This window comes from Pipra filicauda, unplaced genomic scaffold (assembly GCF_003945595.2).
Source record: "Pipra filicauda isolate LSUMZ 115617 unplaced genomic scaffold, ASM394559v2 scaffold63_size3267554_pilon, whole genome shotgun sequence".
Classification (NCBI taxonomy): domain Eukaryota; kingdom Metazoa; phylum Chordata; class Aves; order Passeriformes; family Pipridae; genus Pipra; species Pipra filicauda.
Genome location: NW_024104798.1, coordinates 131642 through 157828, shown reverse-complemented (window position 1 = coordinate 157828; position 26187 = coordinate 131642). Strand labels below are relative to the sequence as shown.

Sequence of the window (26187 nt, the reverse complement as noted above, 5' to 3'; positions counted from 1 at the left end):
CACTGTGGTTTTCTCACCCAACACAGAAACTCTAACTCATTTTATGTTGCAATCTGCATACATGTCTGAGCCAACAAAGATGATCTGGTCTTCAGCTTTAAATAAGTGTGATGCTGAAACACTCTGCAGATCAGATAATGCAGTTACCTATTCCACAGAACAGTGAAGATAGTGAACATCCCTAAAATCCAGTATACAGCAATTTCTGTCTGAATGACTGAGAATAAATACGTTAAATGAAGTTGTTTGGTTACACGGAAAAGATTTTCAGATTGATGCAGCCACACCAAAAGCTGACAACAGTAACTTGTGTCAAGCAACCTGCTCCCCGCCTACTGCAAAAAAAGATAAAATGTCAAGAAATCTTCAAAGAGAGGGCAGATACCATCTCCCTACATGATTACACGTGATTAACCTCACTGCTTGAAGCTGCCACTTCTGCCCAGACTTACAGTTATTCGCTGTTTACACAACCAGCTAAGTCAGAAACCCGAGCCATTCACAGGAAATCCCAATTCATGAATCTGAGGGCTTTTCCTACTTTGCACGACTCTGATGTGCTGACTGTGATGTTATTTCCAAGCCTGGTGTCCAACCAAGCTGCCCTTCCCGTTGCAGGACTGCTGCACTGCTTGAACCAAGATACAAATTTTAAAATAGAAACTTCAACTAAAATAAAAAAACCCTTATAAATATGTCACACCATATTTCCCTAGAGAAGGTTGGGATGCCAAAAGAAGCAGGCTTAAAGCACTCCTGTGGAGACACTTCACCCTGTGCTCTTCCTCTCCTTATCAGTGTCTGTGACAGCGCACTAAATTTATTTAGTTTTATCATTTTCTGGCCAGCCACTGACATTACTACCACAACTTCTCCAAACCTCATATTTACATATTCCCTCTTACATGCCAGGATGGCTCACTGGTGAGGGCAAAGCCAAAACTGGAAGAGAAGAGAGTGGGAAGGAGGCAGCGACCTGAGGAAAGGGGACCAGCCCTGCTCACGGGGTCCCTCCTGCACGAGGAAGGGAGCAGAAAGATGCTGAGACTTTGGTCAACACTGAGCATGTTCCAAGATCTCCTGTGCTAACAGAAGAGATTTTATTAAAAATAATGCAAATAACCCAACAAACAGCTTTCCAATTCCTGATCTGACTGTTTCACTCACGCAGGCAGCAAGCTTAGGGAAAGGACAAAAACGAGGTAATTTAAGCAACTGGCATAGTAATAGTAATAATAATTGGAGTAATAAGATCCTTCAAGTAAGGCCCACACTGCCACTACAGCCAGGATACACTGGTTACAAGGCCTTTACTAAAAAGCCAAGTAAAGCAAGTCGAGCAGTGCATTTTTAACCACAGCAAACTATAACCATAGGAACCACAATTAAGCGAAGTAGCTGCATTATCCAAAACTTGCTCCAAGTTTCCCTGCCTACCAAAAACACACTCAAGGGCTACCTAACATCCCTAGCACAGATCATACAGTCACAGAATGGTTTGGGTTAGAAGGGACCTTAAAGTCCATCCACTTCCAGGGATGAGGCAGGCACAGCTTTGTGTCAGGGCCTCACCACCCTCACAGGGAAGAATTTCTTCCTTGTATCTAATTTATATCTTTCTGTTACAAGCAATTCCCCCTTGTCCTATCACTACATGCCCTTGTAGATCATCCCTCCAGACTCCTTTCCTGCCTGTACAGCCATCCATCCATATCCTAGTCACGCTGTGTGTCAAAGCAGTTCTCCTCATGAGTGTTGTGAATTCTTTTCCAGCTGTGGCAGCAGGAAGCTTGCATTGCCTTCTAGAAATAAGGAAAAAAGTGAATTCAATAATACTTTGCAGTGGGTACTAATCATCTTCCCTTTCAGAATCTGAACTAGGAAGGAAAAAAGGAGAGAAACAAGGCTCGTTCCCACTTGGGCTACCACAGTTTAACAAGCTCTGGCTTCTGCTGCAGAATTTGGGAGTCCTAAGAGCAGAAAGTTCCCTTCTTTCCTTTTCTGTTTTTGAACACTCAATGTGTCTAAGACCCTAATTTGTTTTCCAGTTGGCCTTTTTATTTAATGATTTTTTTTGCCACCTCCAAAAAGAATGCTTCAACCCAAATACACCACTATTATATTAAAGGAAGTTACCACTTGAGCAGAACAACTTGAACAGAAAGTTGCAACCATTTCTAAACTTTGTAAGAATGAACAGCTACAGAAATAACTATTAATCATTTTTTTATCCCAAAAATGTTCTTATCCGTTTACTTTCTGTAACATTAAACTGTTCATGTGCACAAAGAATACATCTAAATGACAAAAAACAAACCTCCAACTCAGCCTTTTCCAAGCTTTCTAACCACACTCACGCTTAAGAAACAACTATATTGGCATTTACTAGAAGGTTTAAAGTATCAACATTACTCACAAACCACAACAAGCTGACAAGTCTCAACTTCCCAAAAATTATCTGAAGAGATGCAGTACTTAGTGCTAGACTTAGTTCTTGAATTTTCAAAGCAAGTATCTGAAATAGGTATGTTTACTCCTACCTGAGCATAATGACGGTAAAGTTACACTTTGCTTGCACAATTTCCCTTAATTTAGGCGACAGCCTGAGTAAAGACTGAGTAAAGATCCAACACTGATGTGACAAACAAATGCACATTATCTTTTCACTTTCTAAAACATGAAGAGGATTGTCTTCTCCCCCTCTAAAACTAAGAGCAATTAAACAAAATTGAACTGTGCTTTCAAAGTTATGTACAGACAAATAAATTGTTTCACATTAATTAAACTGTAGTTTACCTCTCAGGAGCAGATACTTGCACAACAACTCATGACCTTTGCAGCAAGGACACTCTGCTGCATGAAAAAGCTGAAATATATGTCTACTGTAAGAATGGCTGCAGCATCCGGGCCTCTTCACCATCAACTACCGTAAGTGATGCACACAAATAATCTTTACTACCTTTTAGTAACAGACCAGCTCAGAACTATTGTGCCTGCAAATATATACTATATGCAAATATATATATATGTATATATACACGCAGACACTACATGTAAATAACATCATACCCTCAGATTGTCATATGAATTGACACTGGGAAGTTTGGCTCACGGGAAGTGGAATAAATGCAAGACCTTTCCTGAAGGGCTTGTTGCCTGTGTTGCTCTGTGCTCTTTAAATAAATAAAAAATTAAAAATTAAAACCCAAACTGCAACTTTAAGGTTCTGGTAAGCACCTCACAGCATTTCACTACTTGCATTTCCTTCTTTATCTCAAAGCTTTCCCTTTACAGCCTGTCTCAGGACCAAATCCAGGGCACTAACACCCAGGAATTCTGCTGTAGCCCCTGCAGCTGGGCTCAGGAGTGGAGCAGCACAAATCACTGCACATCCCACACATGGGAGTTACTCAGACCTGGATTTGGAGAGGGATATAGGAGGATAAGTTGCATCATATTTCTTGTGTGACCCCAATTTCTGTATCTGTTTGGGATTTCTCTGGTCCCTCTGCCTTGAGGAAAAGGAAGCCACCTGCCTCCTGCAGACACCACAGAGCAGGGAAGTGACTGGGCTTTATACCCACAGACCTTGAGGGACTCCGGCAATCCCCAGGAATGTGGATCTAATTACAGCCGCTCTTACTTCCCTATAACTATGTTATCAGAAGAATGAAAGTGGCATCGAGTGGGATTTCAGAGTCAAAAGCCTCGTGCAACGTGAAGTAGGGAGGATTTGGATAATTTCATGCTGTTCTGGCTTTGATGCACGTGGCGATACCAGGCGACCTCTGCGCGGCTCCACGACTCCCTGAGAAAATGTGTTTCAGACGCTGTGCAGTGTGAAGTACGTGATTATTTTAATAACCCCAGTCGCACATGAACTTGGCTTTGCTCAAAGAAAAGCAAGAAAACAAGACTAAAAGTATTTACAGTGTTTATAAAACAGTTAGTGCCAAAACAATAATACAACAAGCATCCTTCTGAGCATAAAGCAAGGTTAGAAATTAACCCACGAGCACAAACAAAATTAACATCGCCTTAAAAGAATTTTACACCCAGAAGAACCAAAGCTTTGGGGAAATTAAGCTATAAATATGATGGGTGAGCCCTCGTTCCTGCACGCATATTTTCCAGCTCATTTGTGATGACCACACGGTCCTTTTTAGCAACCAGAAGAAGGATGAATGGACAAATTGTCCTTAGTGTACAACTGCAAAGCAGTATGGAAGCTGTATACATTTATCTCAAGCTTCCCATGTGATCCAAGACCACAAAGCAACAATAAAAACAGTAAAAGAAGACTAGAAGGACAAACTGCAAGAAATATGTGACTGAGCAATACTTTGTTGAAAGAACAGATTTTTCCTTTAACACTGATGTGCTAACACTGTGTTTTTATTTAAAAGACAGATGTTTAAAAAAAGTTAATCACAGGAACACCCACTTCTGGGGTGCAGGTGTCGGGCACAGCAACATGTTTGAAAGACAGAGTGTTAAGTCTGAACATTTTGGAAAAAAAGAAAACACAAATGAAAATAACAGCTTCACACAAAGCAAGCAATTGTTTGCCATAAAATAAAGTACATTTAGAAGTGTACAGCCCTCCTCCAAAAACTGTTCAACATCCTCCTTGACCATCCAGCCCACTGCCTCCTACCTCCTCCTCGGAAGAGCCAAGAAGAGGCAGCACAGAGATAAAGAAGCCTCAGTTTCGCCAATAAATATTCCCGGTCACAACAACAAAGCTTGAGCTGTTCAGATTTCAGAAGAGTATTTTAAACTTTTTCTTTATCCACCAGAAGGTTTTAGACTTCAGGTCATTTCTCACAGTTTGAACAACCCCCATGTTCCTCCTGTTTTTAACTTTAAAAAGTTAATTACATGCAGTACTTAACATTTAGTGGGCTGACAAGGCAGCCAGCTCCCTGCCTTTTTAGGAAAATCTGGTTTTCTTCAATTTTTCTCCCCCCCCTTTTTTTTTAAATCCAATTAAGAATGGGAAAGTTATTAAATGAAATGCAAGCTGTCACCTCCATTTACAGGACAGGCACTACAGTTTGCTAGAAAGTGGCTGGTCACTGCCTCTGTGCCACTAGAGAAGAGCTGAGCCTCCTTGAATAGTGCGTGTGAAAAGAACACTCAACTCTTACTTGTTACAGAAGAGCATTGCTTACTTTTAATTATTTGGGTGTATTTACAAATCAAGGAGTTTTATTCCCAAGAGCTGTCACTGCACAGATCCTGTAGCTCACATTTCTGATTTTTTTAGTGAAAATATGCTTTAAAAAAAAAAAAAAAAAAATCACAAAACCAGTGCTAAGAGAGTCCCAGAACTGCCCTATGAAGCTATTTCACTCTGGCTGCTCAACAGCACAGTGTAATAGGTTTTTCAATACTTTTACAGTTCTTTGTTAATATACATTGTTTCATACAATCCCATTACAAAACAGTCTAAAGTCAGAGTCGTAAGATGTTTGTGGAAGCAGTTTGACCAGAATTTTGCCACCCTGAAGCTGAGTACTCACAGAATTCCTCAAAACACCCGTTCTAACAGAGTACAGAACTGGAAACTGCAAATATTGTTTGCTGCACCACCACAAATCCAAACACGAAAGCAAATCTGGACCATTCACCTCCTATCAAATTAGGAAAGGAACATCTTATATGGTGCTTCTTCCATAGCTGGACTTAGGATCTGGTGGGCTGCCAGCAGGAAAGGAGTCTTGAGCCAGAGAATTGGGCTGTTTGGGAATTTGTTGGAAAATTTTCAGTGGAGAAGCACCACTGTTTGCATTTTTGCAAGTACATGGTTTCTCTTTTGGTTTGTTTTGGTGTTTTGTTTTTTTTTTTCCAAGGGAAACTGATAAATCACAGACCAGGCTCTCTGGTTAAAAAGAAGTGAACCCGAGAGAGACCATAAACCTGGGTCTGTTACGCCAAGTCTTATGGGCTCTGCTCACCTCACTGCCTTGATCCTTGTCTATCACACAATACAGCAAAAATCATCACAAAGAGATATCTAACACAAGAGATATCTATGGTGCGTGTGTTTTGGACCACAGGTTTATTCTGCTGTGCCTCTGTAGAGGGTTCACAATACCAAATAGTGTAAGACAGAGACTCCTTTTCACTCTGGAGAACCTGCAAAACATCAGGGAGAAGGAACAGTTGTTCCTTCAATAACAACAACCTTCTCCTTTTGCAGCTATTGAATTTGAAATCACAAAAACTGCAAAAGGAAGAGTTAAACAGAAGTTGTTCTTCAGGCTTCTTTGATACAAGAGCAAGGACGGAAAATAGCAGTGATGGTGAATACCAACGCTGAGTATCAGTTATTGGAACAGAGCCTGGGGTTTACTTAAGTGCTAATTCCGTGAAATTTAGCTTACTATGTCTGCAGGAGGCAAAACAAAAATCGTGCTGAAGTTTTGGAAGAAATGCTGCTGTTTCTCCTCTTAGAGGAAAAGCCTGCCTGGAAGCACAGGGAGGGCTGGCACTCTCACCTCTCTTCTCACCTGTAGCACCCATCTAAGCTGCAACAGCAGATCACATCTCCCATCCCTGGGAGTGTCCAAGGCCAGGCTGGATGAAGCCTTGAGCAACCTGGGCTAGTGGAAGGTGTCCCTGCTCATGGCAGAGGCTTGGAATGAGATGAGCTTTAAGGTCCCTTCCAACCCAAACCATTCCATGATTCTACGACTCTATAAGACAAGACTACATAGCCTGAATTACAGTTTTTCAGATGGTTTCTTGCTCCACTACTTTACATAAAAAATAAATTTTCTATTAAGCTTTTTTTTAATGGTCCATTTAAAAAAAAAAACATAAATTAAGAAAAAAGAGGACAATACACATCTTCTGCTTAAAACAAAACTTGCAATATGCAATAGATTAAAATGGCACCAATTCCCAATTGCAACATCACCCTAAATTCCAGCTCAACAAAAACAACTCTACAACTCCCCTTCTTGCCCTCTCCCCAAGTCTACTACCAGCAGTAGTTAGGTCCATGGCTAGGCATTCCAGAAAGAGCACCGCTTCCAATTAATTTGCTGCATTTGTAGTGTAGAAGTTCTACAGCAGCAGAAAAACTGTGTGAATATACACAAAATCCACAACCCAAATGAGATGCAACTGTAAATGTAAAAGATCACCCCAAGCCCAAATTTGAAAAAATGGCCTTGAGATCACAAAACCATTCCACTTAGGTATGTGAAATTTCCTGGGTCATCAATAACTTTAGTTACATATTGCAAGTGCTGCACAAGCTTCATTTCTAGAAACTTACTGCAACTGCCCTTCTCCTGCTACTGACCCATCACAGATCCACTCAGAGCTTCAGTTTCACCGAAAACTCAAATTGATACTTCAGCAGGTACATCGAAAGGGTAAAATTTAGCATGCAGCTGCTTCTGGTGTTTTCATCTACAGCCATACCTTACTGCAAAACACCAAGTGTTCCACGATTTACAAGGACTTACAAAGTTGTTATGGAAAATCCCTGATCTCAGCACAGAATTTACTTGCCTACAAGCACCAGAATGATGATAAAACTAAGGCCATTTTACTTGTTTGACAAAAATAAGCTGCTCTCACCAGAAAAAATTTGAAAACAGTTCATAAAGCTGGCAGCAACCAAGATGTGTATAATAAAATACACAGGTTTACAACAAAAACAATTACTTAAAATACTTCTTCCTATTTCACTGTTTATTAAGCTATGTGTAATCCTGAGAAAAGTGAACAGGCTCAAAACTTCCTGTTGAGTAACGAAGTGCAGTTGGCAGCATCAGGGTATAAACGAGTCTGATAAAGATTTAACATGTAGATTCTCCAAAGAAACTGCTCATGGCTATTGTATTATAAATTAAAATAACAAAAATCTGAGGAAAAGAATAGTTTAGCAACTCTAGCTAGAGCTAAAGACTAGGAACACCAGACCTGGTGTTATAAAAGTGCCTTACCACTGCTGCCAATATATATATTTCTGCATCAGACACTGAAATCTTGAGTAATAACAGAAATTGTCATGTATAGAACATCCTTTAATCCAGCTTGACATGTCCCATCTGTGAGCATCTGCCTCCAGGTTTTGGGATAGTCAAGTCTCACACTTCAAAATCACAGCAGGAGAGAGACCAAACTTGGAAAACAAGCAACAAAAAAAAGGAGAAATGCTGAGAAAATGAGCTCCCTACCAAAAAAAGATGTCATTTAAATTCTAAAGTTGATCCCCTCCCCAAAAGCTTGTATGAAAACTAAAATGTAAACTACACTTCCAAAAGCCTCCTTCTTAGAAGTGTGCTATTGGGTAAGCACAAAGTAAAACCTGTACTTTTCTCTCTCATAGGAAGATTTCTACTGAGCAACTTTTTTGCAAAGTCCCCTTAAAACATGTGGGCTGGTTTATCCGAGCAAAATTCCACTGTGCTTGTATGACACTGGAACACTGTACCTTTAGAAAAGAAGACTTCTCTATCATTTCCCAACCAGGATAAGTCCAGACAGAAGCAAAATGAGAACTTCCCATTTCTACAGTGGATGCTGAATAGACTCAATAGGCCCTAAATCTCTAGGGATGCAATATTAAAAAAAAAAAAAAGCCAATTGAGTGAGGCAGTAATTTTAATTCAGCTCCATCAGACACTGCAGGCTTTACCTAAATGAGAGAACCTGAGCTTTTCCAGCAAGCCAAACCTCCTTGTTATTAAAAGAACATCAATGATATGATTTCCTTTCATATGAAAGCGACCTTTCAAGAGCCCTTGAACAACCAGGAATGCAGCTTTACTGCAAAGCCCCAGCCTGCAGGAGCTGTGCAATTTGAGAGGGACATCAGGGATGCTCCAGTGTGGGGCGGATGCAGCAGCACAGGGAGCTGGTCCCACTGGTTCCAGTAAGTGGTACCCCACCTACTCCTCCACACCTCTGTCCCAGCACAATCTGCAGTGAAAAGGTCACTGCCAAGGGTTTAGTGGAAAACCTCCTGTTCAATAAACCAGCTTGTTTTTCTAAACCCGCCAAGCAACAAAAGCCGCTCTGGAGGAACACGAGGCAGCAGACATGCGTTTTCAAAAGGCCACCATGTGCTCAGAGGAGCTCTTTTTCCCCATTGTGTTCTCTGAACACAATGTGATAACTGAACACAGATGTACAAGTGACATTTCGGGGTGTCCGGCTCCATCCAGGCGGCACAACACGCGGCGATCCTGCACACACACGCTGCTTCCCGGGAAAGCCGGAGGGGAAGTCAGCCTGCCGTCGAGAGCTGCTGTTCAAGCACCGTGGGAACAGCACAGCCCGAGAGCACAGAAACTTTTGCTTTCAGAATTATTACTCCTGGGCGTGAGGAACTGACCCAGATGGTTTCAAAATTTGCCAGGAAACAATATTACAATAACTCAGTTCAAAAGCTTGTCCTCCCACTAACTAGGAAGCCTTAGAAGAAACCTACTTAGTAAACCGTTGGTTTCCACTTGGAGTACCAGTGTGAGTTATTTATGGGTGCCTATCATGATGTAGGATAGGGCAACTCGATTACCTTTGTAAATAAAATTAGCAGAGACCACTCTCCTACACAACAAAAAGCCAGAAATAATTAATTACAACAACAGAAACATTTCCGAGTTCTCCACAAGCCAACTTCTGATCTGCAGATAACAATGATAACTACTTGTCCAGACAAAACTATCATTTTTCAAAAAAGTTCTCAGATAAGGTACTCTTAAATCTAAAATACTGATTTTATTGTCCTACCACTATTTTCACCCTGATGACTATTGTTTTGCAGCTTTGCATATGCTCACATGGCTTGTGTTTATTTGTGCACACAAACACACGCAACCAAACTCCTGAATTACCATCAGTCTGGTACAAGCCCCAGGAAGGGAAAACAAGCAAATTCAGTTAAGAGTTCTTTTTCCCCCCCTCAGTTCTTCAAAGCAATTCTGGTGTTCCATCCTAAAGAAGTGGTTAGTCTCACTGAAAGCTACCAGTTACACTGTGAACCTGTGCCAGCGGCAAATCACTCCAACTGCCCTGGCACCATCATTTAAAGTCATTTTCCATTTAAAGAGTCTCACATCAGCGCCAGCACAGCCTTTCATTACCCATCCCACTTAATACCCACAATCTCTCCACAGCTCACTCGCTCGGTCTCCACTGACCAAGCAGCACACAGAGACTGATGTGCGGATTATTGGGATTCCTAATGCTTTCCTCCCCGCTGGCTGAGTGCTGAGCTCTTGGCAGCCTGCCTGACCCGCAACACGTGTGGGTTTGTCAGCCTAATGCACTGTGTCATCTGCACAGTCTCGGGACGGAGCGGACCCAACGGAGCGCGCACGGCAACGGCCGGCAGCTCCCAAAACTTCCAGCTGCTGCACTTCCCAGCACTGGTGGGAACGCAGGTACAGAAGTGAGTCTGGGTGTTTGCCACTGCTTGATTTCCGAGAGGCAAATATGTGGGGTGAGAACAACAGCACCCAGCACGATCCTTTAATCGAAGGATGGGGAGTCATCACAGGGCTTTCCCGTACAAAACATCCGTCCTCGCTTGATTGCTGTTTTGCAATGACTCAAAATCCGCACATCAAGGTTCTGGATCTGAGTGTTTTCTTTTTATATAACCTACCTTCTCTTAAACTAAATAATGACAGTGAAAATTCAGAGATACAGGCTCAAAAATGAGTTGTGACCAAGTCAGTTGTCACTCACTGGTTTAAGGGGTTGCTATTAAACTGTTCCTATGCCCAGTAATTAGTCAGGGCAGAGAGAAATGAGGTTTGGGCATTTTTCTATACAAAAGATACACTGAGGTATTTTCAGGTGTAAGACAGTGCATCAGACCTGTAAATCCCACTGTAAATTCTCACAGGATCAATATACAACAGGAAATACCACACAACGTGCAAATAGCAAATAAATGCAAATTTACCATCATGCGTAACTAAGAGGTGTCACGAAAGTGAAACAGGTTTGCAGATGAATGAAATACAGAAGTCAGTGGAGATCATACTTGGAAATGGAAGAAGAGAATACAGCTGAAGTTTCACTTCCTCTGTACAACAAAAGAGAACCAAAAGCTCAAGTACAGCACATGGCATACCCTTTACAACCTCCTCAGACAACACACACTGCCCAGACACGCTAAGACTTTCTACTTTATATCTGATGTCAGATTAGAGATATTGTAAATTATCTAAGCAGAGGAAGATAAAATTATCAACCACATAACTAAGTATGGGGATTTTTAGATGACATATTGCAAACCTATTTTTGTGCTAATAAATGCATACTAATTATTTTAGAATAGCAAACACAGTAACAGAACAAATGAGGGCAAGTCCTGAAAAGCACTATTGAGACGACCAGCTACATTGGGTTTGGTTCTGGTTTCAGTGTATCATCAGCATCACAATATCCAGACACCTCAGTCTCAGGTCTATCTATTAAGACACTTCTTGGTTAGGTTTATTTCCAGTTAAGTACAGGGGAAGTTTTTTTGAGCTCTAGGACTTCAACCCACTGGCGATACACATCTACCAGATTAAAGAAATTACTTGCTTCTGGAGATTTACAAAAATGACTCAGTGGGATTCTACGATGTTATGTTACTTCCTCCTCTAATTTCTTCCTGGATTGTGCAGCTAAAAATGCTTATCACCAGAATTTCCCAGTTAAAGCAAGCCAAAAACAGAACCCTGTTTTTACTCGAACGCATTGCGGAAAACCGAGTTGAGCAACCACTTCCTAAGGAGCTCGTACCCACACTCTGCACCAAAACAGCACAAGGTTTCGGGGTTAGCACAACTTTGTGAGCAATTACACATGCACCAACCATCTAGAGAAAACACATGAAAATACTTTCTCATCACTATCTCTTTTCATAATCTGTGGGGTCACTGAGAGCAGCAGCAAGTGCCAGGATTCAAACCAACACAAAACCTCCCCGTCTGTCTGCACTGCCCACATGAGACAGCCTTGCCTGCTCCTGCCATTAGCTTTCCAAGCCCACCTATAATTCCCTCTCGATGCACCCACAAAGCCAGAGGGGTTGACAACCAGTGCAGCAGCAGCTCTGGCACTCATGGTGAACAACAGTGAGGAAAGTCATGAGTACTGAAGCCACTCCATGAGTATTTGCAGCCTGACCTGGAACTCCAAAAGTCTATTTAGCTTTAAAAGCTGAGTGGAAACTTAGAAAAACACTTAAAAGTTCACTACCTGAAATTGGTCACTTCTAAAAACACAGGGGTACACAAGGCAGGAAAAGTTGAAGCAACCACCTTCATGCTGCAATAACACAACTGCTCACTTTTCCACTAAGTTTCCTCAGAAGAAGTTGAAAGCAATCAAATACCACAGAAAAACACATGGAAATTATCATTATGGCACAAAAACAAAAGCAGAAAAGCTTTTATGTGCCTTTTAACAAAAGAAAGTCTAGTTTTGAAACAGTTGCTTTACTGACTGGAGCCCACGCCCCGAGGCAGGGGCTAGGTTTGGTTTTGTTGCTGTTTATTTCACAGTTTCCCTGTTTATTCAGCTTCTTTCCTCTCCCGGTGGCAGCCAGGGCAGTGTGGGGCAGGCAGCTTCATCCAAAACCAACAAGCAGCCCTGGATCCCGACAGCCGCTCCACGCTGCTCTCTGAAATGCAGGTAGCTGTGTCCTTCTGAACTTGGAAGAAGCTTCAAGTCTTTTCTAAAGGAAAAGGCAGCAAATCACCTCAGAGCTTCCTTGAAAAGAATTCCTATTTTTTCCCCCTGAAGTGGCATATTAAGCTCAAAGAAGGTAGTAGAGGTGAAGTGGGAAAAGCCAATGAGTTACACAGTCAAAGCTCAATGTAGCTTAAATGCTACTTACACAACTGTTAAAAAACTACCAGCGTGAGTTGGAAGAGAATTCTCTGCTCCTTCCCTGGAGGCTGCAGACATTTCCTGGACATGCTGCTACAGTCACCAAAAGTTTGGGAAGCATCTGACTTCTCTGCTTACAGACAAATGCACTTCGGTGGCGTTTCAGACAATACATCCTACACTGAAGTTTAACCTCAGTGACACCAATTCCATCAACTTCAAGTGAACCTCCTTTACCTTACACAGGCAATGGACTGACTTACTGAGGATCAGGGCTGAAGAAAGAGTAACATGAGCCTTTTAAATACATCTGTAGCAGGAAACCTGGACACTGAACATCCTTTGCTCATTTTGTCATCAACAGTAGTGCTCTTCTACAGGGATTTCCCTGGAAAGGCAGTGTTTTAACAGAGCACAAGTCTTGCTCTACCTCCTTTGGGAATGGTGTGCTTGCATTAAGGTGTAAATCCAGGTTTATCATTCCTCTAATCTCATGTACACCTAGACAGCTTTTCCATCACTGTACTGCACCAACAGTCTGACTCTCTTTCTTTACAGCAGCAGCTAAACCAAGAGTTTCACCAAAGCAGACAGACTCCCATTAAAGTACTTGATAAGTCCCCAGCAGAAGGTGTTTCTGAGGAAAGTGGATTTTCAGTTTAAACAGGTGCTGTCTCAAAGGTTACCATTTCAATGACTGACACGTAGTGACATAAAATACCTGATAAGCTTATAAAATAACTTTGAATGGTAAAGTCTAAAGAAGCTGACCTGTTAATGAGCAGCAGACAAAGATGTCCACACATAGTGCCCACTGCAACACCAAGGCCCAGGCCTTTCACAAGTTATTTCTCCATTGCTCCAAAACCAAACAAAACCACTACAGCAGCTTCACAGGCACACTCATCTGCTGTTTTTATAAAACAGGTTCCAGCAACAAAATCCACTTCTGTATTTCTTTTTTCTTACCAGCAAGAACTTCAGGTCATTTATTTTCCTTTGGTCTATACACAGGAGAAAATAATTCTCATAAAACAGTCTTAAGTTTTAGTCGAACTTATACAGACCACAAAGTTCTCCATGCAGTTAAACTATGTTAATCCTGTATGCACACACCCTCCACACTGTACACAGATGCACAAACAACCTGCCTGGGTAACAAGTGCTCAGTGATGAGTAAACATTTTGGATGCTGCAATACCTATAATAAGCATTTTACAGAAAGCAGCAGTAGTACTGAGGTTGTGACGATCTGCTGTTTTAAGTTCAATGATTTCTACAGGAAGATATAAGCTTAGTCTAAATCAGCCCCATGAAGTTAAATAATAGGCCCTCAGCCTTGCAAGCCTGCTTTCAGGGAAACCACAAAGAACTGGACAAGTTATTCTGAATACTTCATTCATTACTGCAATCACAGCATGTCTCAAATTCTTTCAACCTGGGTAAGATACTCCTCTATCAGCTGGACTCATTTTTGTACTTATCTAAGCTTCCCCCTTTTCACAACTGTTAGGAGCAGCCCACCCACTACACAGGTCTTGCCAGGTAGGGATCATCCTGATGCCTGAGGACAGAAAACTGGTAGGCACACACTCTTGGAAAAGCAAGAGACAGTGAAAGACTGAATAACTAACACCTGCCTACCCACTGAAGCACACTAATTACAGACAATAATTGAACAACTGCTTTCCTTACTCAGGGAGGTGCAGATAAGAGGTATGGGCCTTCTCATACCTCGTATGGGAGTTTAAAGTGCTCTCAGTTGGCAGCAATGCATAGAAAAAGTCACCGACTGTGACAATTAACAGCTTCATTTTAAGTCTCTTTTGTTCAACTGAGTAACTCTTCCACTCAGACACTACATGAAACAACTTTCTCAAATAAACAGATTTATTCAAGGCACACAGCTAAAACCTGAATGTAAAACCTGTAAGGCTCCTGATGTTGGGAAGCAGCCACATCGTATTTTAATGCCGTGGAGTTAAAGGTGCAAAGAGGATGAGGGCTCAGTGTCCTCCTACAACCCCAGTAATACTCTACTGTATCAACTCATGCTTTTTTAAAACCAGATTTTCAGGGAAACTCAAAAACAAGGCCATGAACCAGCCTGCAGAGGAAAAGGAGAGATGTCTACAAAAATGAGTTACTTCAGGACACACACAGACATGTGAAAAATGACCTAGAACTTGGGGTAAGCAGCAAATCCTCAAATGAGGTGTTGTAAAGTAAGGTATGGATAGATTTCACTTGAGAACTTGTTTACTAGCAACATTCCATGAAAAATGTATTTCAATTAACGGACCTATGTTGATTTTATCCACAGTCTGTCCACTCAATCATCATTTCTCAGAATTGGATGCATGGTGGGAATTGAATCTCTTTGTGGGAACAGGTGTGAACATTTGCTGTGTGCAGCACTGCCTTACGTCTGCTGCAAACACAACACAACCTTCATCAAAACCTCTCTTCATTAAAACATCTCAGTTGTGAGATTTTTGTGCCATTTGCTACCTGAATTTGAAAAAAAAATGCTTTTTTCTATAGCACACTTTACACAGTGGCTGAAAAGAGACTGCTTGCATAACAAGTATTATGCAATTTCCCAAATAAATAATACCTTTGGCGAGGGGGGGTGGAGATTACAACGTCTTGAAGATTTTCAAGCCTGCAAATTTTGGCTTCAAAACCAGAGTCCACAAGCCATTCAAAATCTTCCTGAGAAGCATTGCCATCCCATCATCTCACCAGGAACAATGATCCAATGTGTATTAACAAAGGACAATCTCGCAAATACACAATTTACCACCAGAGTACATTCTCCAAAGAAGGTAAAGAGGCTGCCACCAGCTAAAGAAAAACAAAACCAAAAAAATCACCAAAGTGCAACTTTATTAACCATCTTCAGCCTGGAGTACTTTGCCAGAGTAAATATAGTAGCATCTCACGTGGAAAAGAAAAAAGCTCACTAAACCACTGTGCAACTGTGTGATCATCATGAAGATGTTTACAGTGTGAGGGCTGTTTGTTTTTTAAACAAGCCCGTAGTTTAAGTCACAAACATCTCCTGGAGAGCAAACAGAGAAGTAAAAAATGAAGCCCAAGAGGCAGCACAGAGAAAAATAAAAGAGCGAGGGACTTGTCCAACAGCCAAATTTTGACAAATAATTTCACTGGCCTGAAAAAAATTTTGCTTCTCCTGAATTTTTTTCTTGTTTTTGTGATTTGGCCTTTTTTCTCCACTGGTGTTTCAGCCCCCAGTGCACAGGGCTGGCAACCCTGGTGTGTGACATCCAACAGTGTCACCAACCCTGCTGTGCAACAGGAACATCCACCTGCACCAATCCCTGCTCCAGCCACTGCAGCAGCCAGGAATCTGAAACCTCCACCCAGAGCACAACCACAGCCTTGTATCTGCACTGGAAATAGGCTGAAAGCGACAAAGGGACTCCCAGAGCAAAAGAAGCCTTAAATTAACTTAATTGAAAACTGAAGAGGTCCACTGCAAGCTTCAGATCTTGGAGGCCCAGGGAGATTTTCACCAACTTCAGGTGGATATCAGGGAGCAGAAAAGAGGGACACTGAGCCTTGCAAAGCCAGCATCCATCCCACCAGAAACTACTGACATTAGATTACACTTTCACAATGGGGCTAATCGGCCTCGTTCCAAACAGGAGCTGCATTTATCTCCTCAGAACAGCAGAGTTTTTTCTTAATTATCCAAGGTCAGTGGCAGTGAATATTGAACAAACTGACTCAGAGAAGCAAAGTAGATACAAAACTGGAGGGAAGGCAGCCTTACATTTGCTTAGCAGTAGTATCACATTTTATAACAAATTTTTAGACAGGAGAATTACTTTCTAATTAATCACCAATCGATGTTTGATAAGGTACCTTTTTAGAAACAGAAATATTATTCTATACCAGCAAAATTCTCGCTTTTTCATAGAATCATATAAGTTGAAAAAGACCTTTAAAATCTTAGTCCAAGCATTAACCCAGCACAGCCAGGCCCACCACTAAACCATGTCCCTAAACACCACATCTACACATCAACTAAGAGAAAAAAAATATTTGTAAATGTTGGACTGTAAAGGTTTAAGACAATTAAAGCACTCAGTGAGCTAAAGGAATAAAATTACATTCACTTTTTTATCAAACTCACCCAGAATTAGAGCAACACCTCAGAATTCTCATTACCATCTCTGTGTACTTAAGATATTTAGAGATGCTAATATTAAAAACTTGAAAGCATTACACCTCCAGCTCAATACCTATAAGACAGGAGGTCTGAGGTGCACAGACTCATCTGATGCCTTGCTAAAATACACAGCTTTTCCTGACAGGTTTGAGCCTGTCAGAAAACAAGCTACTCTGCAAGCCTCAAATAGCCATTTCAGCTCCCCTAAAAACACAAGTGGTTAAAGACTGACAGTTTTACTAGGACTGTATAACAGAAAGGTGTTGCATAATTGCCCTGAAATTTCTATTCAAAAACCCAACCACGAAAATGTGTATTACTCTCAGGAGCTGAAGAGTTATTTCATGTGGCATCCATAATTACACAGCAGTTAAAAGACTTCTGCAAACACAGAAGCAAAGAATAGTTCCAACAAGCCTAAGGTGAGGAGGGATCTTGGTCTAATCAGATCCTGATGAGAAGGACAGAGAAAAAGAAGGGAAGGGGAAAGGTGCAGAAAGGTGATCCCATACATCTCATGATGGAACCAACACATCAGCAACAAACCTGCCCTGACCATAAGGGTGGTGGGACGAGAAGCATCACCCTTGAAACGTGTAGTGGTCCTCAGGCAGTGCAGGGATTCATGGGGCTGTATTTCTTTCCAAGTTACATTCTGGCTCCCTAAGCTTGTTGGGTACATTATATAACTATTAATTACACCACTGTTCGGCGTCCTTTTAACTGCAATGATTCAAACTGCTTCCAGGAGCTCACTAATCCAAAGTACAATCCTCTTGACAGCAACTGACAGATTCAGAGTATTCAGTTCTAGCTGAAAGGAAGAAAAATCAACTCCCTCATCTGCCTGCTGAAAAAAGAGCCAACATTCCTGCTGACCAGACCCAGAGCTCCCTCGGGAGCTGGGACACGCTGCCCATGGGACTCCAGTCCTTGGGTTAATGCACAAAGGCCACCTCAAAATTCTAAGAAATGCAGCAAATTGGGTCTGTTTTGTATTTTATCACAGGCACTGAAAGGTTTCATCCATCAGCTCCCAGACCCAGCAGACACCCTCCTTGGACACGTGCTCTGCCTCTGCCCTTCCCAGCCACTCTGGCAGCAGGAATCTTCCTTGCAAGCTCCAACACAATTCTACATGCATTATTTATCCCTCTTGCTAAGTCATGCAGTGGGGTAATTACTTAACTATTGTAATGATATTTTGCAATGGCTGTACTCTATTATTCTAATTGATTTTCATGAGCTTGCTTTTGCTGCGTGTTTTGAGCAAAGAGCGTATTTTCCTGGAGTATAAAAAAGCCTAAGTTTGACATTAATTTTAAGCCTAAGAGCTGGATGTCAAAAATGAAATTTTAAAATTATCAACGTATTCCTAATTAAAAAAATGTTGGTATGTTACTCAGATTTTTGCCATCTCTGCTAAAAAACACTGAAGACATGTTTTTTTCATTAATCTAATGAAATATAAAAAGTTATTAACTATTTGTGTTAATTACAAAGTTTTTTTCCTTCCAATAGAATGTTGTTTTCCTTGTAAAACTCTTCAAGACCTCAGTTAGTATAATTACCAAATGTTTGAAAGCTGAGAGATTGGCAACATTTTTATTAACAAACTTAAACTCAAGTCAAAACACATTTGCATGTCTTGCTTAACAATACATTAAATTTTACTGGGATGAATGCTCATCTTAGGGCTCAGAGAATTGTTACAGTAAAACACTCTTTAGAATCAGTGCTTTCCCTACACTCAATATGATACAAGCTACACAAAAGAGCAGCCCAAATAAACAATTATTTATGTCTCCCTACCCCCAGGATATTCTTCAGGCTATGCATGATTCAAGATGTACTTGTAGCAGTTTTGTGAAGTGATGAGCAGCATTTCAAAAAACACAATAGTCCCAGTAGTTCAAAACTGGTAAGAAAACTTTTTCTGCCTCGAGCCAGCAATTCTTTCAGGAGAAACTTTACTTTAAAAGCTGCTAAGGATATTACTCTGAACGGGCACAGGGAGGAAAAGCAGCGAGGCACGATAATCAACCTGTCTTACCTACCAATAATCTGCTGGCTACACATGCAAAGACATTCCCTCTCCAGGGAGAAGGAATATCATATTTTTGATCCAAGTGAGCACATGGATGGGACTCATTGAGAACTACAGCCCTGCAAAATTTGGTCAATCTGTTGGGTCTTTCTGTGTATTTAATTTCATTGTGCTTAAAAACAAGAAAATGTTTGGTCACCATCTGTGATGCTTTCTTAAAAAAAAAACAAAAGCAAACCAAAAAAAAAAAAAAAAAAAAAAAAAAAAAAAAAAACAGATCTAGAGTTGTATCAGTCTCAGCCACTGTTCAAACTTTAGAGGCTCCAGGACGACTGAGAGCAATGAGATCTGAGGACTCCTCTCCTCACATGGACACAGACCAACCTATTCCCATGAGTCTCATTTAGGCCTTTATATAATACAACTCATTCCTCAATTCTTTTTTATCTATTAAAAACATCTACCTGAAAAACAACAGTCTTGGAACAAAGCAAGATCACAAAAGACAACCGTGTTAAGTTTCATGTCAACTTATTCCCCTTCTTCTCAATGCATTGGTCCCAGAGGCCTGATCCAACCCTTGCAGCTGACAGCAAAGTGCTGCATTCACTTCTGCAGCCTCTGGACATGACTCGAAAAAATCAATGCAAAGAGCAAAAGGTCACATTCTCCCCAGGCATCAACTACCTGCTGAATCAAGACACGTTTTCAAGTGCCAACACACTTGGAAATACAGTGACCAACTGTTATTAAACTAATTTCTTAGCACAGGGTCCATATTCTGACACACTTCACACCTGTGACTAAGTAAAGCTGCTCCTTACACTTATATGCCCTCATAGAAAAAAGAATAATAAACTACTCATGCTTGTGGCAGTGTAGTACACAGTTGTACAACTTCAGAGTTTTGAATTCAGAGTCCCAGTGGGAAAGTCAGGTTGGTTTAACACGTAAAAAAATAAGTAAAGAGGAGAAAAAACAAAGAGATAAACTACTGCTAGATAGTATCCCTCACTCTCCCTGCACTTGAGGGAAAACCCTGAGAACTGGCACAGAACTGTAACAGGTACATCATTACAGGTCTTTTTTTGCATTATTTGCTGGACATGCTGGGCTGCTGGCAGAAGGAATGCTTCTTCCAGGCACAAGCAGTGAGACTGTCCTCATATTTTACATCTCTGTAACTGCTCAGGCTGAACATAGGTGGTCTCCCATGCATTCACAGAGTAGGTCTGTGACACAAGGACATAATGTTCAACCTCCCTGTTTGTCAACGATTTTTCTATCAATTTACTAATTTGTAATTGGAAAAAAATGTCATCCTCTTCATAGAGACAGGACAGCTTTTCTTTACCATAAAGTTTCACTATCACTTCTCTGAATGCTGATTCAGTCACAGTGACTCTCAGCACAGCACTGTAAATTCCCAGCGTGTACTTGTACCTTCCCAGCTGATGTAACCCAGGAGCCTTAACAAACCCTTCAAAGGCCTAAAATTCTGAATGCAAATGTGTGGTCCCAGCTTGCAGAGGTGCTGCCAAACTGACACTGTCAATAAGTCATTTAATGAAGCTCAAAATTCCACAGTTTGAGCTCTGCTATTCCAGCCCGTCCCTGTGGACAGCCTGGCAGTCCCATGGACACTAACAAAGCATGTCTCAGGATGCATTAGATCTTCTTGACCTCAAAAGTTAAGCAACTCACAACTAACTTGACTCACATCCGGCAATAAGTACTTCTAATTAATGGCTTTTAATTGCTGCCAGAGCACTGCATTCCCACACCCATGATGAAGCATGTTCCTTGCTCTGCTAACCCGCATGTAAAATGGCACAGCTCTGACAACCCCATGCCTTTAGTATGCAAACACCACGGAGCTCAGCCATTCCTCCGGAGCCTCAGGAGCACAGGCATCACTGTACACGAGAGAAAAGTGTGTACAAAAACTACCCACCACACCGTTCCAGGAGTTGCAACACCACTTGCTTTCTTGCTGCCCCTGCTTTTAAATGATTATCTTCGAAGTTCAGAGAAAGGAAGATAAGCACTGTTTGTTAAGTCTGACTTCATGTGCAGTTTCTGAGAAGACACTTCAGAACCTAAAGTGCTTTTCAAAAATGAACTTTGCCTTCTATAAGCTACATGTGGACTTCATACTGCATTTACTTTACAGACAGGTAAACCTATGCAGGTGAGCTATTACCGCATTGTCCAGAGCCACAGTGAGTTAAAAGAGGGGAAAAGAAAGTCTCCACAACAAGCAGTGCCCCACTCCCTGTACTAGAGTGTACACAGAAACACCCACCAGCAACCCAGAACACTTTCCTCCCAACACTCAGGGTTTCCATATGTGCCACTGACCATCTCTGGACACTGAGATAGTGCTTACATAAGGCTTGCAACCCTGTATCCTGAAACAGTAGTGCTCCTGCCCACCCCAAGGAAAGCCCACACTCGCTCCTGATGGGATCACTGCTACACCACCTCCACAGAAGGAAAGAGCCAGGAAAGGAGCAAAGCAGCCATTGAGGAACAGCTGTTGCAGGTTAACTCATCCTCCCTGGGCAAAGCTGGATGATGCCCAGCACACCAACCTCAGTCCTGCTGCCACAGACCAGCACAGCACCAAGCTGTGCCTTGGCCAAGCCACCCACCACCCTCACTGCCACGTGCTTTGCCTTTTGCCCTGACAAACCAGCGCTGTCAGACACTATTACAGTAACTTCTGCAACCCACAGGCTTCACTTTCAACACTTCTCCTCCAAATAAGACCCACAGCCCTTCAAATCCCACACTGGTATCGGGCAGCTGCCAGTCTTTCCTACACAAGTCAAGCTACTTGTGTGTAAAACACAGTTCCCCGGAAATACTTCCCCATTTTTACGGATTGCTAATGCTGTGCTGAATCAGAAACATTTCCTAGAGCTTATTAAATATTTTTGTTAAATTGATCCACACCCATGGACAACAAATGAAAACGGTTTTATTTCTCTGTAAGGCATCTGTGATAACTGAGCAATGGCAGCAAACAGGCACCAACCAGCTTCCTCACCCTATTAGCATTACAGAGGAAAGCCTCCCCTTCTGCTGCTAATGATGTGCTCTACCCTGTATCCCCAGGAGACAAATGACTGCACTGGCTGATTGACTCCATCACAGGGCCATCATCCATCAATGTATTGCCTCTCTTATTGAAATCTCATCTCAGGAAGAGAAAGTGCTCAGTGCCACTTCCGAAAAAACCAGTGAAAGCACTTTCAGAATAAGAGCTCCAAGATATATAATGAGAGCCAAATGTCTCAGCAGAAACACACATTTCCAACAACCTGAGCAGATCAGCATGCTTTGTCCAACCAGGGCAAGGAAAATTTATACCCTTCTGCTAAACTAGATTTTGGTTTTTGTATTAAACAAAGGAATGAAACATGTACCACAGACATAAATTTCTTGATCAAATTAAAACACAGACAGTGAATACAATCATATAGATTAAAAAATGGCAACCTGAGGATATTTAGCAAACTGATTTTCTAAAGCATGAATTCCAGCATCTCTTACACAGGCTGAAATCACATTAACATCACGCAAGCCCACTGACATCTGCAGAAGTGGGAAGAAAATACAAATCCTTCCCCATGTGTTTATTTAGTACACAGATAACAAAAAAAGAAAAAAAGGGAATGATCCTATTCCATTAAGAAATACCCCTATAATATAAAAAAGGTTGCACATTTGGGACCAGGGTGCAGGGGGTAACCTGTGCTCAAGACTCGTGGGGTAGTGTTCTGATCAACTTTAGATCACTGAAACCACCAAATTCCAGTAGTTCTGCATCCTCTGTCCACCTCCCCGATTCCACCATGTAAAGTTGCTCATGAATTACCCAGACACAGTTCCACATGCACAAAAATAATTTAGTTCAGGTAAAAATACTTTAGATTATGATCAGTCTGACGTCTGTCTACTCAAAAATATAAATCTGAAGAGGACAGCTTTATCTCAAGCAAGATATTTTGTCTCACTTAGCACCTCTGCATGTTACAAACAATTCATCATAACTCTTGAAATCCCTATCAACAATCTGCTTGAGAAAACATGTCTAAACATTTACTCCTTGTTTAGCCCTAAACAAAATCCAAAATTGACTTGTTTTGCTTCCATTTTATTTAAAGACAACCAATCTGGTAAAGTCCTCAAACTAAAGTTTCTGGAACTCCTGAACAGAGACTCACAGAATGGTTTGGGTTGGAAGGGATCCTAAAGACTAACTTGTTCAACCCTCTGCCATGGGTAGGGACACCTTCCACTAGATCACGTTGGTCCAACCTGGCCTTGGACACTTCCAGGGATGGGGTAGCCACAGTTTCTCTGGGCAACCTGTGCCAGGGCCTCCCCACCCGCACAGGGAAGAATTTCTTCCTAATATCCAATCTAACCCTGCCCTCTGTTCAGCTTGAAGCCATTCCCCCTTTCCAGGCCCTTGTCCCAAGTCCCTCTCCACCTCTCCTGGAGCCCCTTTAGGCACTGGAAGGGGTTCTAAGGTCTCCCTGGAACCTTCTCTTCTCCAGGCTAAACAATCCCAACTCTCTCAGCCTGTCTCTATAGGATAGGGGCTCCATCTCTCTGATCATCTCTGGGGCCTCCTCTGGACTTGCTCCAGCAGCATTACATCCTTCCTCTCTTGAGGTTCCCAGAGCTGGAGGCAGCACTGGAGGTGGGGTCTCACCAGAGCACAGCAGAGGGGTACAGTCCCCTCCCTCTCCCTGTTGCCCACGCTCTGGGGAAGGAGCACAGGACATGTTTTGCTTTCTGGGCTGTCAGTGCACATTCCTGGGTCACGCTGAGCTTTTCCTCAACCAACACCCCCAAGTTCTTCTGCCCAGGGCTGCTCCCAGTCCATTCTCCATCCAGCCATGATGGTTGCATGGTTCCCCCTCTCTAGGCTGCCCAGGTCCCTCTGGATGACATTCCTTCCCTCCAGCATGTGACCACACCACAGCTTCCTGTCATCAGCAAACTTGCTGAGGGTGCACTTGATCCCACTGTCCACACCAACATGTCCATATTCCCATATAAGCTGTAAACACTGTTTCTGGAAGTTTGCACCTCCATACAGCAACTGACAAGAAGCACACACCATGAATATTAAATATGGAACATCTCAGCTCCCAACAAATTGCCATAAAACAGATGCTTCAAAATGTTTATCAGTCAGAAGGTCAACATCTATTTTACAATTACAAGACTTTTGCTTCTGCAGTAAAGAACATAATTACAAATTTTTAGTACTTTGATCTCTGTAGCATAGGAATGTACTCCACAATCCCAGGCCAGTGTCTCAAATAAGACCATATACAGTTCAAAATCAGGTCTCCCAGCTTCACAATCCATGCTTTAGAACCCTAAACCCCCTTTTTTCTCATGCATTTCCAGTATTACTTAACAAAAGATTGGCTGTGGCTGTACTCTGAACTTTCAGAAAGACAGCACTTCAATAATAAAATATTATCAAAACAACAGCCAGTTTTAGCCAGTTCATTTTGGTTTTTGCTAGGCAGGACTTGAGATTCACATAACTCAGAAGACACTGAGCTACTGAACAATCAAACTAATCCCACCACACCAGCAAGGAGAAGTGATGCTTTTCCCCTCTCATTTATATTTGAGCCAGTCAGAATTACAATCTTTCCCATGTTTAACAGGCAGTGAATTTGTTGATGTACCAATTAGCACTCTGCTACAAAGAACATGCTCCTAATTAATAGCTGGTTTATGGGAAGAGCAATGTTAAGGATCTGGTCGTATCTCCAGATGTACCAAAAAAGTGTAAAAGGAGCTCTGGTTGATGTAAAGGAAATCTGTCTGCACAGAGAGACAATCAATGTATTTAGCATATGTCAGCTGTAAAAGGAACTTACATAAACGTAATAGAGGCATTTCCACATTATTTCTGTTGTATCCTGTACTCCTGGACATCTGCTTAGGGTAGCTTGGATGGGTTACTCAGTACTCACAACCTGCTCTTTTTGTCACGTCTTTTATAAACATGAAATGGCAAAAAGGAAAATTTTCCCTTACCTCTCTGAAACCTGCAGACCTTAAGTAAATAAATACTCATAAACCCTCCTGTAAGACCCCTTCCCACTGGAAGTGCCCCAATTTCTCGTTTTACCTTGTGAAGGAGAAGCCCAGTGCAAAGAGATGTAAAGTACAGCTGCAAGACACAGCCACAGAGAGACTCTGCATGAATCTTATTTCAGGGTAGAGCTAAGTGTTATGAAACTCCAGCTCACCTTGCGAGTGACCTACATTGTGGGACTGGAACCCACTAACCTACAGAACCACTCGAAATCCCACTAAATAGGTCAGTGGGTTTCCTCATAAGAAGAATTCCCCAGACAAGGATAGATGCACATCAAATAAAGGACAAGCAGAGCACATGCATCCCCTAACGCAGGAGTGCTCCCCGAGCCGTATGTCCCACCCTGCTGCTATATCCCTGCATGCCAGCAGGGCTCCCCAGAACTGCCCTCAACTTCTGTGTTTCTCACCAAGGGACCCTGGAAGGGCCTGTCTGTTTGTTCAAGCCCAATGGAGCAGTAAGAAAAGGAGCGGCACCACAGCAGGGAACAGAAAGCCTACCAATAATGCACAGCAAGTCTTGCAGCTGCTGGAGCACAAGTGACACCTGATTCATGATCAGCAGTGAACTAGCCTGGAGTTATGGCAGGGGTGTCCAAGCTACAGCACAAAAGCCAGATGTAGCCAGCCAAAACAATCCATCTAGCCCATAGCAGATTTCCTGACACCTTTCATCCCTCATTTGTCTTGGGTCTCATGTGCTTTTTTTTAAGGGCCCAACAGTTCAGCTAAAACTGAGCCCCAGAGCACTGCACGCTGGTGGGGAACACCAACACAGCACAGGACAGCCAGTCAGGATCCCACAGGAGCCAAGGGTGACCACAGAGAACCACGCCTGCATCCACCACTTCCCTCCTCTCAACTATTACTCCAGGCAACACTGCACACTTTCTTATTTCTAGTTCATCCAATTCCACTGACCAGAGGAACCCACGTCCGGGTG

At 42.1% G+C, this 26187-nt stretch overlaps 1 protein-coding gene across 1 annotated transcript in view; it reads right to left on the bottom strand.

The window, feature by feature from the left end:
• Positions 1-26187, bottom strand: part of LOC113982450 (RING1 and YY1 binding protein) — a 43330-nt gene that overhangs the window by 9886 nt on the left and 7257 nt on the right. The gene's annotated exons all lie outside the window — the stretch shown is intronic.